The 13758-nt window shown below is 32.7% G+C and overlaps 1 protein-coding gene across 1 annotated transcript in view; it reads right to left on the bottom strand.

Annotated features, from left to right (window-relative positions):
* Positions 1 to 13758, bottom strand: part of LOC102896762 (cadherin-10) — a 135613-nt gene that overhangs the window by 89682 nt on the left and 32173 nt on the right. The window lies entirely within an intron of this gene.

Here is a 13758-nt window from a genome sequence, read left to right as displayed (position 1 = left end):
CGGAGTCGAACAACTACCAGGGAAGAAATAGAACATCTGTGGTATATCCACAGGAACAGAGAACACGGTATGATGAGGAAGTATAGAACTTTGCAAAATTAGAGGTATCAGTTTATACCTTCCTCAGCTTTAGTCATAAAAGCCACTCAGTTCAGACTGTACTCTTTATCTTTAGATTCCATGCAAAGCAAGCAGTAAATACCTACACACACACACACACACACACACACACACACACACACACACAGTGGGCTCATACCTCTAATAGTGAATTTACCCTAAAGCTCTAAAGAACAAGAATACACAGTAGTGGAAAAAAGGATGATAAAACTATATGAGAAGACACACCAAAAAAACATATCACTTAACATTATAAAGTTTATAGTGGTCTTTCTCAGTTTTCCCCCTAAATATTGGCTATGTCTGCTGTACATTTCAAGTTTGTAATTGCAAAGTGTGATCACAAAATCACAATAGAAAAGAAACTGCAATTCAAAGAAATTAACTACCTTTGAGGACTAATCAAAAACAGTTTTACTAAACTTTCCATGGCATTACACTTGCCAAAATCTACGCAGATAAGGTCTATGAACATACAAAAAATGAGATTTTAATTTTGGTTTTTAGTTTGATTAGGTAGATTTATCATCAGAGAAAATGGATAATAAAAATGATAAACTATAATAAGATTGCAATAAACTACATTATATGTTTAGAGTTAATTATGAGGCTAAGTAAGTTTCTTCCAAATACTAAGAAGCTTCATATTCTAACTTTCAGGTGATCAGAATGGATACAAAGTACAAACAAAGTACCAACAGACTATATACTTTTTAAAAAAATATTAATTTTGAATAGAAAGATAAATATAGGTTGAAAGTCAAAAAATTAAAATAAAATATTTAACATGCCGACCCTCATTATAAAACATCTAGACTGTCTAAATTAATGTCAGGTAAAACAGACTTCAGAACAAGTAATGTTACCAGAGATAAAATCATTAAATAATGAATAAAGGTCAATTCACATAGAAAATGCGACAACCATAAATATGTATAAGAGCTTCAAAATACATTAAGCAAAAATTGATAGAGCTAAAAGGAAAAATTTTAAAAATCAACAATTACACAATTTGGTAGGAATCTTCCATACTCCTCCCACCAACATCAGAATATGCATGCTTTTCAAGTACACATGAGATTCAGTAAGAAGACCATATTCTGAGCTATATAGCACAAGTCACAGAATAAGAAGATTGAAGTCCTACATTTCTCTGACTATAACAGATTTAAATTAGTAGCTAATAAGAGTGAAAGATATGAAAATCCATAAATATATGAAAATTAAACAACTTTTAGATCTCCCATGGGTCAAAGAAGTCACAAAAAATTAGAATATATTTTGAATTGAATAAAAATTGAAAATATGTATATTTCAAAATTTGTGGGATGTAGCTAAAGAAATGCTTAGAGAGTTACAATATTAAATACCAATGTCAGCGAAAAGAAATGTGTCAAATCAATTATGAAAGCTTTTTTTTAAAAGATAGTTCAAAGAAATTAATCTCAAATCAAGGATTCAAGATATACATATATAATAAATGCATATTTATTATACATACTTATATAGTATATATTATATTATATATCCTTTATAAAAGATAATGAAATGAAAACAAATCATAAACATGGAGAAAATAACTGCAAACACATATCTGACAAAGAATGTATTCACATTACATTAAGAAATATCAAATTCTATGATTAAAAACAAACAACCCAATTAAAAACAGGCAAAAGACTTGAACAGACATTGTAACAACAAAATATGTATGCATATGTATATGTATATGTATTTGTGTATATATATATACATACACACACACAAATGGCAAATAAGCACATAAAAAGATGCCTAACATCATTCACCATTATGGCATTAAAATCTGAAAATTAAAATCACAACAATCATGACTACGCTACATTAAAACAGCTAAAATAAAATTTAGAAAAGACGTTACCAAGTGTTGGCAAAGATGCAGAGCAAATGAAACTTTTATACATTGCTGGTGGGAATGCAAAATATCACAGCTACTTTAGAAAACAAGTTGCAGTTACTTAAAATGTTGTGCATACACTTATCATATGATGTAATACTGCCATCCTAGGTTTCTGTCCAGGAGTAATAAAAACATTTGTTCATGTAAAACCATATGTAAATGGTTATACCCACATTAATTCATTATTCATTATCATCAAAAATTGGAAACAACCCAAATATCCTCAAATCAGTACATGGACAAACAAGCTTTGGTGCTCCTTATCAGTAAAAATATATGAACTATTTACACATGCGAAATAGATGAATCTCAAATGCATTATGCTAAGTGGAACAAACCAGATTTGAAATCATATATAGTGTAATATATCCATTTATATGACATTCTTGAAAAAGCAAAGGAATAGAGATACAAATCTACAAGAGACTTTGTTGGGGAGATGAAATGTTCTCTATCTTAACTGTGATCATGGTTATAAGACTGTATACATTTGTCAAAATTCATAGAATTTTACACTAGAAAGAATTAATTACTGCAGACAAATTATACTTTCATACAAATGGCCAACAGATACATGAAAAGATAACTAACTAACCGTCATGGAAATGCACATCAAAACCACTATGAGGTCTCCTCACCTCATACCTGTAAGGATTGCTATTATATAGAAGGATAAATGTCATTTTTAAAGAAGGATACTTACCTTCATCGCATTTTCCTTTATCAAATATTCAATATTTTAATAATTAAAAACATTTTAAAATGTGTACTTTTATAAATTATTGAGGAAACAAAAACTACCACAGACTATTTATAAATCTAAATATGCAGTACCCGGAAAAGGTTTATCATTTTGAAATTTTATTTAGATCAATAAATGGATTCTTTTTTCTACTCTGAGACATTGGTGCTCTAAAGAAAAACATGTCCTAAGATATATGACCAGTATTGTTTCCTGCCGTTCTGTCATTCTAACCAGTTATCAGTTGTCAAAACAACAAACTAAACCTAACAACTAACAGTGTGCCAAATATCTTTGTCTTGAAAAATATCTACATAATCTCATCAGGACTTTACATCCTTAGCTTGGCCTGGACACACAATTTCAGAAAACAGGGATTCAGTGTAATAAAGCATAAAACATTAGGGCTCAGAAAGCTTGAGCCTGCTCAGGGGAGTGTATAATTTAATAAAGTGTTCATTGATGTCAGCATGCTGGCTCATCACACTTGTGTTGATGCAGAAGCCTGCAGCACAGAGACTCCTACTGCTAATTAGATAACTGAAGTAAAATTACATTTCCCCTTGGAGACAGACACAAAGGTGGGAATGTTATTCTCAAAGGGATCTAGACTTAACAGTATCTGATGGAACAGAACAAAGATAGGGAAGGGCACACTTTAGGGAAAGCCAACTAGGAAAAAAACTCGACAGAGTTGCATTACCTGCAAGAACAAACGTTTTTGAAAGACACCAGCGAGCTTCTCTTGTCCCCAATTTATTCACACACAAATTTCAAATATAAATTATAAATTATATTTTTATGACTTATACACTAAGCTTTCTCACAATTCCTTGTAAATCTCAGAGAAATTCAAGGGCTATGAGTTAGAATTCCAAATACTATATTTTACACTTTATTGTCTAGGGATGTCTGTTAGATATATCTTTTAAAATTATATCTGAAAAAGTTAAATTAATAATTTCTCAAAAGAAGTTGAATTATGTATCATTCTGAGATGCAAAGGATTTTATGAGAACATATAAATGAAAGTTTTGTTCATATTGAAGCAAAAACAAATATTCTGTGATTTTCATAAAAGTGTTTTATTACAACTTTAAATATTTTATCTCTTAGCCTGACCTAAATATTAAAGATTATCGGATGATAAAAAAATTATTAACTCAATATTGTTGTACAGGAATTTTATATTTTAAAGTAAAGCCCTCTGTATTTTTCATTTTATTTTCTTTTTGACATCATCAGCCTGGACATTTTAGCTGCCTGACAGTGTTTTGAATCCTTAGTTTGGTACTAAAATATCTTTAACAAAAAATACATTAGAAGAAGGACACTAATCAGTACATGTGAGACAACATTGTGCATATTTTAGTAATAACATAAACATTCATAAAATTAAGCAGACTGCAAACGGATTTATCACATTTTAAAACAGTAGTAATGAGAAAAGGTATGGAGCAGTAACGGATTCTGTTAGAAACTGAGCCATTTCTCGTAATTTTCCTTACTCTACCTGTCAACACAGTATGTGTTGCTCTTGAATGGCTTGATTTATAGTCATGTGCTTTATAACAACACTTTGGTCAGTGACAAACCCTGTGCATATGACAGTGTCCCATCAGATTGTAATGGAGCTGAAATATTTCTATTGCTTGGTGACGTCACAGCCATTATAATGACATAGAGAAATGCATTCTTTACATGTTTGTGGCGATGCTGGTATAAATAAACCTACTGTGCTGCCAGTCATATAAAAGTATAGCACATATAATTATGTATAATACATAAAACTTAATAATGATAATAAATGATGATGTTACTGGTTTATGTATTTACTATACATTTTTACTTTAGAGTATACCTTTCTAACTATAAAAAAAGTTTGCTGTATAACAGTATGCATGATTAAGCAACCTCACACCCCTGTGTTTACAGCATCTCCTGCATGTATCATTTTCTCTTGTGCTTGATTTAATCTCATGTTGTTTTGCACAGTGACATGCTATACAGGCTTGTAGCCTAGGAGCAATGGGCTGTACCATATAGCTCAGGTGCAGTAGGATATAGGTTTGTATAAGTACATTCTGTGATGTTCACACATTGAGGGAATCGCCTAAAAACGTTTTCTCAGAATGCATCCCAGTCATTAAAAGACATGTGACTGTACTTACGTTCTGAATATTTTAGCAAAAAATTTCAAATTATTACATAATAGTGCAAATTGCATTGTCCCAATGTTTTTGTGAAAATAAACCATTAAAATGTTTATCATCCCATCGCTTAATTAATCCAGTCAATGAACTATTTAATACTTAGTATAAACCAGATACTGTGATACATAATCAGGATTTAAAGGTACATACAACACTCTTAAATAAACTTAAAATTCAATAGGGAGAAATAGAGATATTAACAATATAAACAGAATAAGTAGCATTTTAAAAGTTATTACAATTTGTGCATTTGAAAAATTTCCCTTGACACATGTTGCTCATTGCTACATGCCAATTGATTTAAGATTATTCTTTGGGCTGGAGGTTTGAGGTTTGGGGTGTTAGGCTCCAAGCGTGTTCTAATTACTTAGCACTGAGTCTCAAATTGTATTTTCTTTAGTATATTTGTGGAATAAATACCTTGAAAGTCAGTAATTGTTGAGTTTGTAAAGCTTTACTAAGAACCTCAATATGGAGAGAAATGAGGATAAAATGTCTATTCCTACCCTACTGGAAAGGCGGGGACCACTATGGGTTCTGAAGAAGGGTTCTCAGGAAAAGAAATAGAGTGACAAGTGGTCAAAGGGGGTGAGTCTCCTGGCTTCTGGCACTTTCTTGTTCCTCTATGCCACTAGTCAATATCACTGAGGCTTGGCTGAGGGGTGGGGAGGAAAAGTCAGAGGCACAGACTGAATGGCAGATAGAAATGGCTGATTAATGCATCTGGGTGGGTGACTTAGAGGGCAGCCTCACAGAGCCCCATACAATTGAGCATGTTCTAGGGAAGGCACTTGTGAACCAGAACACACACTAGAAGACAAGAAAGAGGGACCACAGACTTCAGTAGCAGATTGCCACAGGACACTACTAGAAAGTTATCTAGCCACCTAGGCTACATCAAAGGCCACACAACTCTAGAGGTGTCTACCAAAATGATCACCCCTCAAATGATGATCGTGTAGGTTTTTAAGGACTAACTACGTTGCAACACAGACCAACAGGAATCCGAAAGGCCAGGTGCTGATACACGAGGCAGTGTGAGCTTTCCTGCAATGTTTTGGCTTCTGTTCTTCTCTGCAAGTACATGTCCCAATCTGGCCTGAGCCATCCTCACTGCTGCTGCCTGTGTCCTGACTTCCAGGGTCAGCTGGCTTTGCCTCCATGGTCAGGCACTCATGAGAATTACCATTAATGCGGTCATTCATTTCTTACACTACCAGTCCCAGAATTCAGGCAATAACATCTGGTAACCATTATAATAAAAGACAGGGGTGCAGAGCAGAGGAATAGGGAAGGGAACCCAGTAAAAAATTATCAGCATGTTTTTTAGGGATCTTGGGCTTAAAAATATTTCAAATTAATACACACGTCGGACATTTTTAACTAGTTGATCCTTGCTTGTAGAGCTAATTTTATCTTGAGACAGTTCTGAAAAATTAACTTTCATATACAACCAATTATTATGTGCAAACCACTGAGCAAAATACTTTCACAAATGCTGTTAATTTTTAAAATACTGTGAATTAGAGTTCTTATTATATACATGGAGAAAATAAGGCAAAGAATCTTTATGATGCATGTGTTGGGATATAGAAAACAACATTAAATAGCTTCTTAAATATAAATTGAATTATTTAATCTTAATTTTAATAAACAATAGTTTTATAGTCCATTTAAAACATGCATTGACTAGGGTCATCTGTATTTTTACTTCCATTATGCTAATTGTATTTGATTAAATTTAGAGACAGTTATTTAAATATTAATGTGTTTTTCATATTATAAATATGAATGTTTGGCCTCGATTTCAAAAAACACCTATGAATAAAACATTACTTTTCCTCTGAATGGCAATGTTAAGTAGTTCTACCAAATGGAATTATTATCTCTGAACATAGAGATTATATATTGATTTAATTTATTTCTGGTGAAATCTTCATACTAACATTAATAAATATTTCCTGGCAATATTCTCATCTTCAGTATTTATTTTCCTCAGTTTGAATCTTCGAGGAGATTTTAAGTGCCTTGTACTTATGTGCTTTTAGAGGGTAGGGAAGAAAGTGGTACATGATAAAGAGATAAAGAAATGCAGACCAACAGGTGAGGGTGTGGGAGAAAGAAGGGTTGATGCCCTTCCATTGATCTCCTAAGTGTATAACAATTGCTCCTTTGTTGTCCGTGAAGGATCAGCAATCAATATTTAGCAAAAGTAAATAGAAAAAAAGGGGGCTTCTGCAGGACCAACATTAGCAGAGTGACTATTATTGGCCAGACATATTTCTAAATAATTTAAATATTGTTTCTCATTTAGATTATTTACTGCTCTGAGAAAGGATGATTTATTACTTAGTTTTTCATTCCCAGGATCTAGCTTGGATCCTTGTATCCAAAGTCACTCAATAAATTCTTGGAAAGTAACATTTTTCCCTTACAGGATACATGAAACAAGATCATTTTAACTATTAATCCAATTTAATTGCTAAATCATACGAGGCTGAGAAATTACTATGTCTCATGCAGTATAGCTAGTAACTAACCTAGGAATTTAAAAGTCTTTGTCTCTTTACTCTTTATTATATGATCTTCTAACAATAGACTGGTTGTAACTTGTAAAAGAGCAAAAAATAAAGTTATAGGGGAGAAAATAAAATAAGATCACTAGAAAAGTTGTGTAAAATAGCAGATGCCTATCTGTAAAATAGCAGATACCTATCTGCTATTTTTCAGAGTAGAGTTTTATTAATTATTGTGGTAGGTATACATCTAAATGGTCCCAAGGATCCCTTCCTCCCAGTATTGACAACCATGTGTAACCCCTTCCTCCTTGTGGGCTTTTAAAAATTTCCTTTAAAAAAAAATTGGGCTGGCCTAGTGACTTGCTCCTAACCAACAGAATACAGAAATGGCAAAGGGATGCTAATTAATTCCAACGATTGTAAATCACATCCTACCAGCGGACTCTCTCTATTGCCCTCTCTGCTTGCATTATTGAATGAACAAGCTGCCATGTTGGAGGGTCATGTGGCAAGGAACTGACCCTGGCCAATGACCAACAGCAGTCAAGGAGCTGAGGCTTTCAGCCCAACAACCCCTAAGTAAATGAACAACAACCATCTATTCAGTCCCTCTCACAACACCGTGATTGTAACCTGTGAGATACTAAAACAGTGTCTGGATTCTTGACCCATTGCCACTGTAAGATAATAAACGCATATTGTTTTAAGCAGCTAAATATTGTGATAATTTGTTACATGTTAATATATGCCTAATACAATAACATCAAATTAATTCTATAAAAGAATTATATAGTCTAGAAAAACATTATCGGTTTTTTTTTGAATATGTGTAGGAAAGTAACAAAGTAATCTAGAGGCCCATTGGAAGTAAGACTAGTTCCTTAAATTACAATAAATGCCATAATTAATTTAGTTTCAATTACAATAAGGTTTTTTAAAGGAAATTTTTAAGATTTACAAATTTTTTAGTGTAAACCCCATTTCTTATGATCTCATCAATTCAAAGATGCATTTTTTTTACATTTTACTACCTTTGAATGTAGAAAACATCTTTCAATTGATGACATAGTTGAATAAAAAGTTTATTCTCTTATTGACAAGAAGTAAAAGTGTTCCCACAACTGATGAACCACAATAATTTATAACTGTTAATGATATAGATTTTCAATATTCTTTTTTCTATAATATTGGGAAAAAAGGTTTTTAAACACAATGGTCCTTAGAAATTCAGAAGTCAGCTAAGAAAATATATGGCCCCCAAATATGCACATATTTCTTACAGCAATCTAAAAAGTTATTTTCTTCATTTGTTCAAATTTATTGCTATGGTCTCATTTAATCAATATAGTGAAACTGATGTGACGCAAATTGAACTTTGGGAATGTGGGATAGTTTTTTAATTTGTCAACAAATATCTGTGGTAGTGGCAGCCTGTGAAGGAATGCTACTATTATATTTGAGACTTTTTTAAGGATGATTGGATTTCTTTATTGGGATTGTGCATTATCCTATTTGCAAAGCGTGAGGACACACCCCTCTAAGAAATGTAACTCAGATCTTCTGCTTCCGAGACAAACTGCAAGTAAGTGATTGTGGGTATCACAGTAATCATCTAGGATAATCCTAGAAGCACTTCCATTGAGAAAAAAATGTTAAAGTGTGCGCTGTAATGCTTTTCATTCTACCCTTACTGGAGGTACCTGTTTCTTAAAACTTTATGGTAATTGAAGTACAAATCCTCAATAGAGAAGGTATGGAGGCTGGAGAGTGGAATCAGCATTGAACTGTTACGATTTCATGTTTTGTTTGACTATAACTGGAATTAGCAAAAGTACCATAAGAAAAGCAAACTCAGGAAAAACAACGTGTTTGTACTTTCCACTGTTAACATATCTGTAAGCAAGTATAAATAACTGGGTGGTTGGATAAGACTCATTTTCATAGCATTGCCTTCAAAAAGAGAGATTAAATCATCTTTACTTTCTATGTATTCTCTCTCTCTCTCTTCTGTATAGTAGTTTCCAAAATTTTGTTCATCATTTTCATTGTATCCTTTGTTCTATTGTTTGGCTTGCAAGCATCCTCTTTACTGAAATAAAAGGAAATGACAGCTTTCATTTACCATAAAAGTGAAAGAATGTCCTTGAAAGTATTTAGGGCAGCTGGTGAAGACAGTCTCAGTAAATACAAATTGGAACAACATTGCTACATAAGACATCCAGAGGATTGTCTCAAGCTTTAAATAAACTAATTTGGGAGCACATTATTTATTGGTCATTAAAGAACTCATCTCTTTATGAAGATACAGTACATAGAATAGATGAAATATTTTCAGTTTTTTGAGTAGGATGACTTCTAGCAGAAAGCCTTTCTGAACTGGATTTCTCTTATTCTCCTACCTCCACTGAGAACACATTGACTAACTATTCAATAAATGGATGTCTGTTGAGTAAAGCATTTAAGAATAGAAAAACGACAAATGCAACTTTTAATCTGAGGCATTATATATTTGGACAGAGACTTAAATAGCAAAACTAAAAGATTGTTTTATGGGTAAAAATGCATTCTAGAAGAGTATGACTAAAGTCAGATCAGACAGCTAAGAAACAGTCTTATAATAATTTGAAAAGGGTCCCATTGTATGGTCAGTGTTACGATACAGCAATAATACAAACATGGTGGATCTGAAAGTGTTAAAAATAATTATTTGCTATTGATAGGACAAACTCTGTGAGATACAAGGCTAAACCATATTATTGCAATAAAAATGCAAAATGGAATAGGAAAATGCAAACAAGTATAGATGAAAGGCATGTTTGAATAATGGGACTTTGCATAACACAACATGCAATAGATTCCCTTTCTACAACTATGGAGAGAGAGAAAAGTATCGTATTGTCATGAAATTAATTCTAGAGTTTGAACCCTTTCAATGGTAACCACCTGATCATATGGTACAGAATTTAGACAATATTAATTTGAAATGGAAAAAGTAACAGTTATGGAACTGTATTTGCTGATCTGACTGTAGCTGAGGATGTGCATATCAAACTTTTAAATTCTAAATAATAGAAGGTTGATAAGTACTTGGCAAAGCAGCCAGCATGATACTGCAGAGCCAATTAATGGGTCAGCGGTCAGTCCTACCATGTTTCTTTTGCCCTTGTTCTCCACACCTTCTCATTGTTGGGGCCACATCTGATGAAGCTAGCACTGAGTTTTGTTTTCCGAACAAGGTAAATAGAGAAGTAGGAACAATTATGAGGTTGGTGTATCTGCAATAATTCTCTCTGACAATGAGACTAAAATGTGACATTTGGGGATGGATTCTGGGTACCTGTTTAAAATAGGGCATAACATCAAACCCATGTTTACTTTGGCTTTCATTCTTCATTTTGCCATCTGCTTGTTCTAAGAAAATCCAAGAGCATAGGGCTCATTTTTATATGGTCTCCACCTGCTCTCCTATTGGCTAGAACAGTAGCTGATGAAGATGTGCAGATTTTGGCTTTATCATACCATTTCCAACTACAGGTGTCAAGCACCTGGAGACATTCACATGTTCTGAAATCACTGGTGAGTGTGGCCACCTCTCTAATCCATTAAAACACATTTTTAAATGTGCTATCTCTCATTTGATTAACTTTATTGAGGTATAGTAAATATATATTTTTAAATTGCACATTTGTAATGTATATATTTCAATGAGTTTGGACATATGCATATATCCCTGATATGATCACCATAAACAAAGTAATAAACATATCCATCCTGTCCAAAAGATTTCTTGCATCCTTTTCCTTTTTTGATGACAACATTTATCGACAGGTCCTATGTTGTACAGCAGATCTCTAGAACTTATTCAATTTGTATAACTGTAACTTTATACTCATTGAACAACAATTCCTCATTTCTTCCTCCCCTCATTTTCTGATGTTACTCAAGTTAATCACAATGCATCATAATACTATCCATATATATTTTTCTAAACCCATTTCTCATCTCTTTCTCTTGATGGATTTTCTTCTGGTACATGGGCCTCTATTCATTTCCACCAATACATCAAACCCATTTCTGCATCAGGATCTTTAAGACTTGCTAATTCTCATATATGGAATATCCTGGGCTCACATTTCATATATTTCACATTTATAAAGTCTCAATTTAAATGTCACCTTCTCAAAAATTTCTGACTATTCTACTTAAGGCCCTCAAAGACATTCTTGTTCACTTCACCTCATTTGCTTCTTTCATAGATTTTATCATACAGTGATACTATTATTTATTGTTTAACTATTTATCTATTGTTTAACTGTCATCTAGCCCCTAAAATACATTGTGCATGAATAAAGTAATCTAATATTTATTGTTTTATTGTCGCAGCCACAATAACAGCACAAGTACTAAGCACACTATAGAATAATGTTCCAATTAGCAACAAATCAAATCAAATAAAGAATGAATAAATAACTTAACTCCTTTCTAAGACCAGGGAGAATTCTTAAAACCTTTATATTTATCATGGATATATATTCACCATTGTATTCTGGTGAATACAATGCTCCAAAATATATAAAAAGCCTTCTGGAAATCAACTTTCACTTGATTTCCAGAAACAGTTTGGATTCTCACTTTCAAGTCTACTCATTAGACTGACCCTCTTCATATTGATGAGGTTATAAATTAATTCATATGTGTAATTTAATGAAGTGATCGAGGTTGAGCATGCCATATCTTTTGGAAATTATGGCTTGAAGCATGAAGTGGTTCTTAATGTGATCAGTCATAGAAGATGTTCACTACCCAGATCTCTTGGAAATTAAAGGTTCTGATTCTGACTACAGCATTTTTCATTTATCCTTTCACATTGCCTAGGTGCATGCCTTATATTTTAATTACTCGAAATTATATCATTGAGCTCCATACCCTTTTTGTGCTATGTTACCTATAATTATTTTATTATGCTTTTTTCCAAAAAAAAAAAAAAAAGGATACATGCCATTACATTGCATGAATTTAGTTCTTTTCAGCAAGTTAAAAAGAGGGGGCCTGTGTGTAGTAATTTTTAAGAGGTATCCAGGTTTAGTAAAAAAGTAGACTTTCATTCTCATTTTCTGCTACAAAGACCAAGTAATATTTAAGTGTTCACTACTTAATTCATTAAAAGATGAATTATTTTTTATGTTTTCCAAGAGTAATGAGAATCAGGAATTTGTTTTTTAAGCAATAAATTTGGATAATGGTTAGCATTATATAGTTAAGATTTTTTGCATTATTAGAGAAGAATACTGAATATGGGTTCTACACTTAGGGATTTCTTAAAGTCAAAAGACAAAATAAGAAAGTATAAATTAGATATAACAACAAATGGTAGCATTGATAAATGTGAATAAAGGTAGTACAAAGTAGGGGCTATTACCAGATTGCAATTATTTTTGAAAATCTGGACATAACTAATACTTCCATATTTAAAATAAAAGTATTGTACAATCAATGGTTCCTGAGAACTTAGATGTGAACCAAATTAAATGTATTCTCCAGAATGTCTTTGTAGGCATTCAGATGCTTTCATTGATTCCAGATAAACAGGAGTATCAAATTCATATATTTATTAGGCCACTTGACTAAGCCCAATGTGTTATGTTTCTCAATTTGTATGTCCACTAAATTCTCTCTGTGGCATTGCTATAGATAATACTGGTCCTCAGAGTCCATGCACTATCATTCCTGTAGCAGATATCTTATGAATACATCTTACTTTTTCAATAACATCTAAGAGAGACAGTGATTTTAGAAAAACACAAATCTCTCATTATGATAATTCAATTGAATTTAATATCTTATCTCTTTAGTCAAAAATCTTTGCATGATTATTACTGATAAAAAATGGCAAATTCAGTCCCTGGCACATGCAACAAGTTGTATTCACAGTACATTTACATCAGAGTTTTTTGAGAATAGCACTACTGATATTTTGGATTGCATAATTCTTTGTTGTGAGAGCCATCTGGACCTAAGTAGAATGTTCAGTAGCACCCCGGCTTCTGTCCACCCAGTGCCAGTAGCAATGTCCCATGCTCAGTCGCAACAGACAAAATTATCTCCAGATATCATCTAATGTTCCCTGGGGGTGTAGGAGCAAAATTGCCCTCAATCCAAAACCACAAGATTCTAACATCACCTAGAATATATACATATATATATATATATATATAGTATATATGT

Source organism: Pteropus alecto, unplaced genomic scaffold, assembly GCF_000325575.1.
Source record: "Pteropus alecto unplaced genomic scaffold, ASM32557v1 scaffold152, whole genome shotgun sequence".
Classification (NCBI taxonomy): Eukaryota; Metazoa; Chordata; class Mammalia; order Chiroptera; family Pteropodidae; genus Pteropus; species Pteropus alecto.
This window is presented reverse-complemented; position numbering and strand designations above follow the sequence as displayed.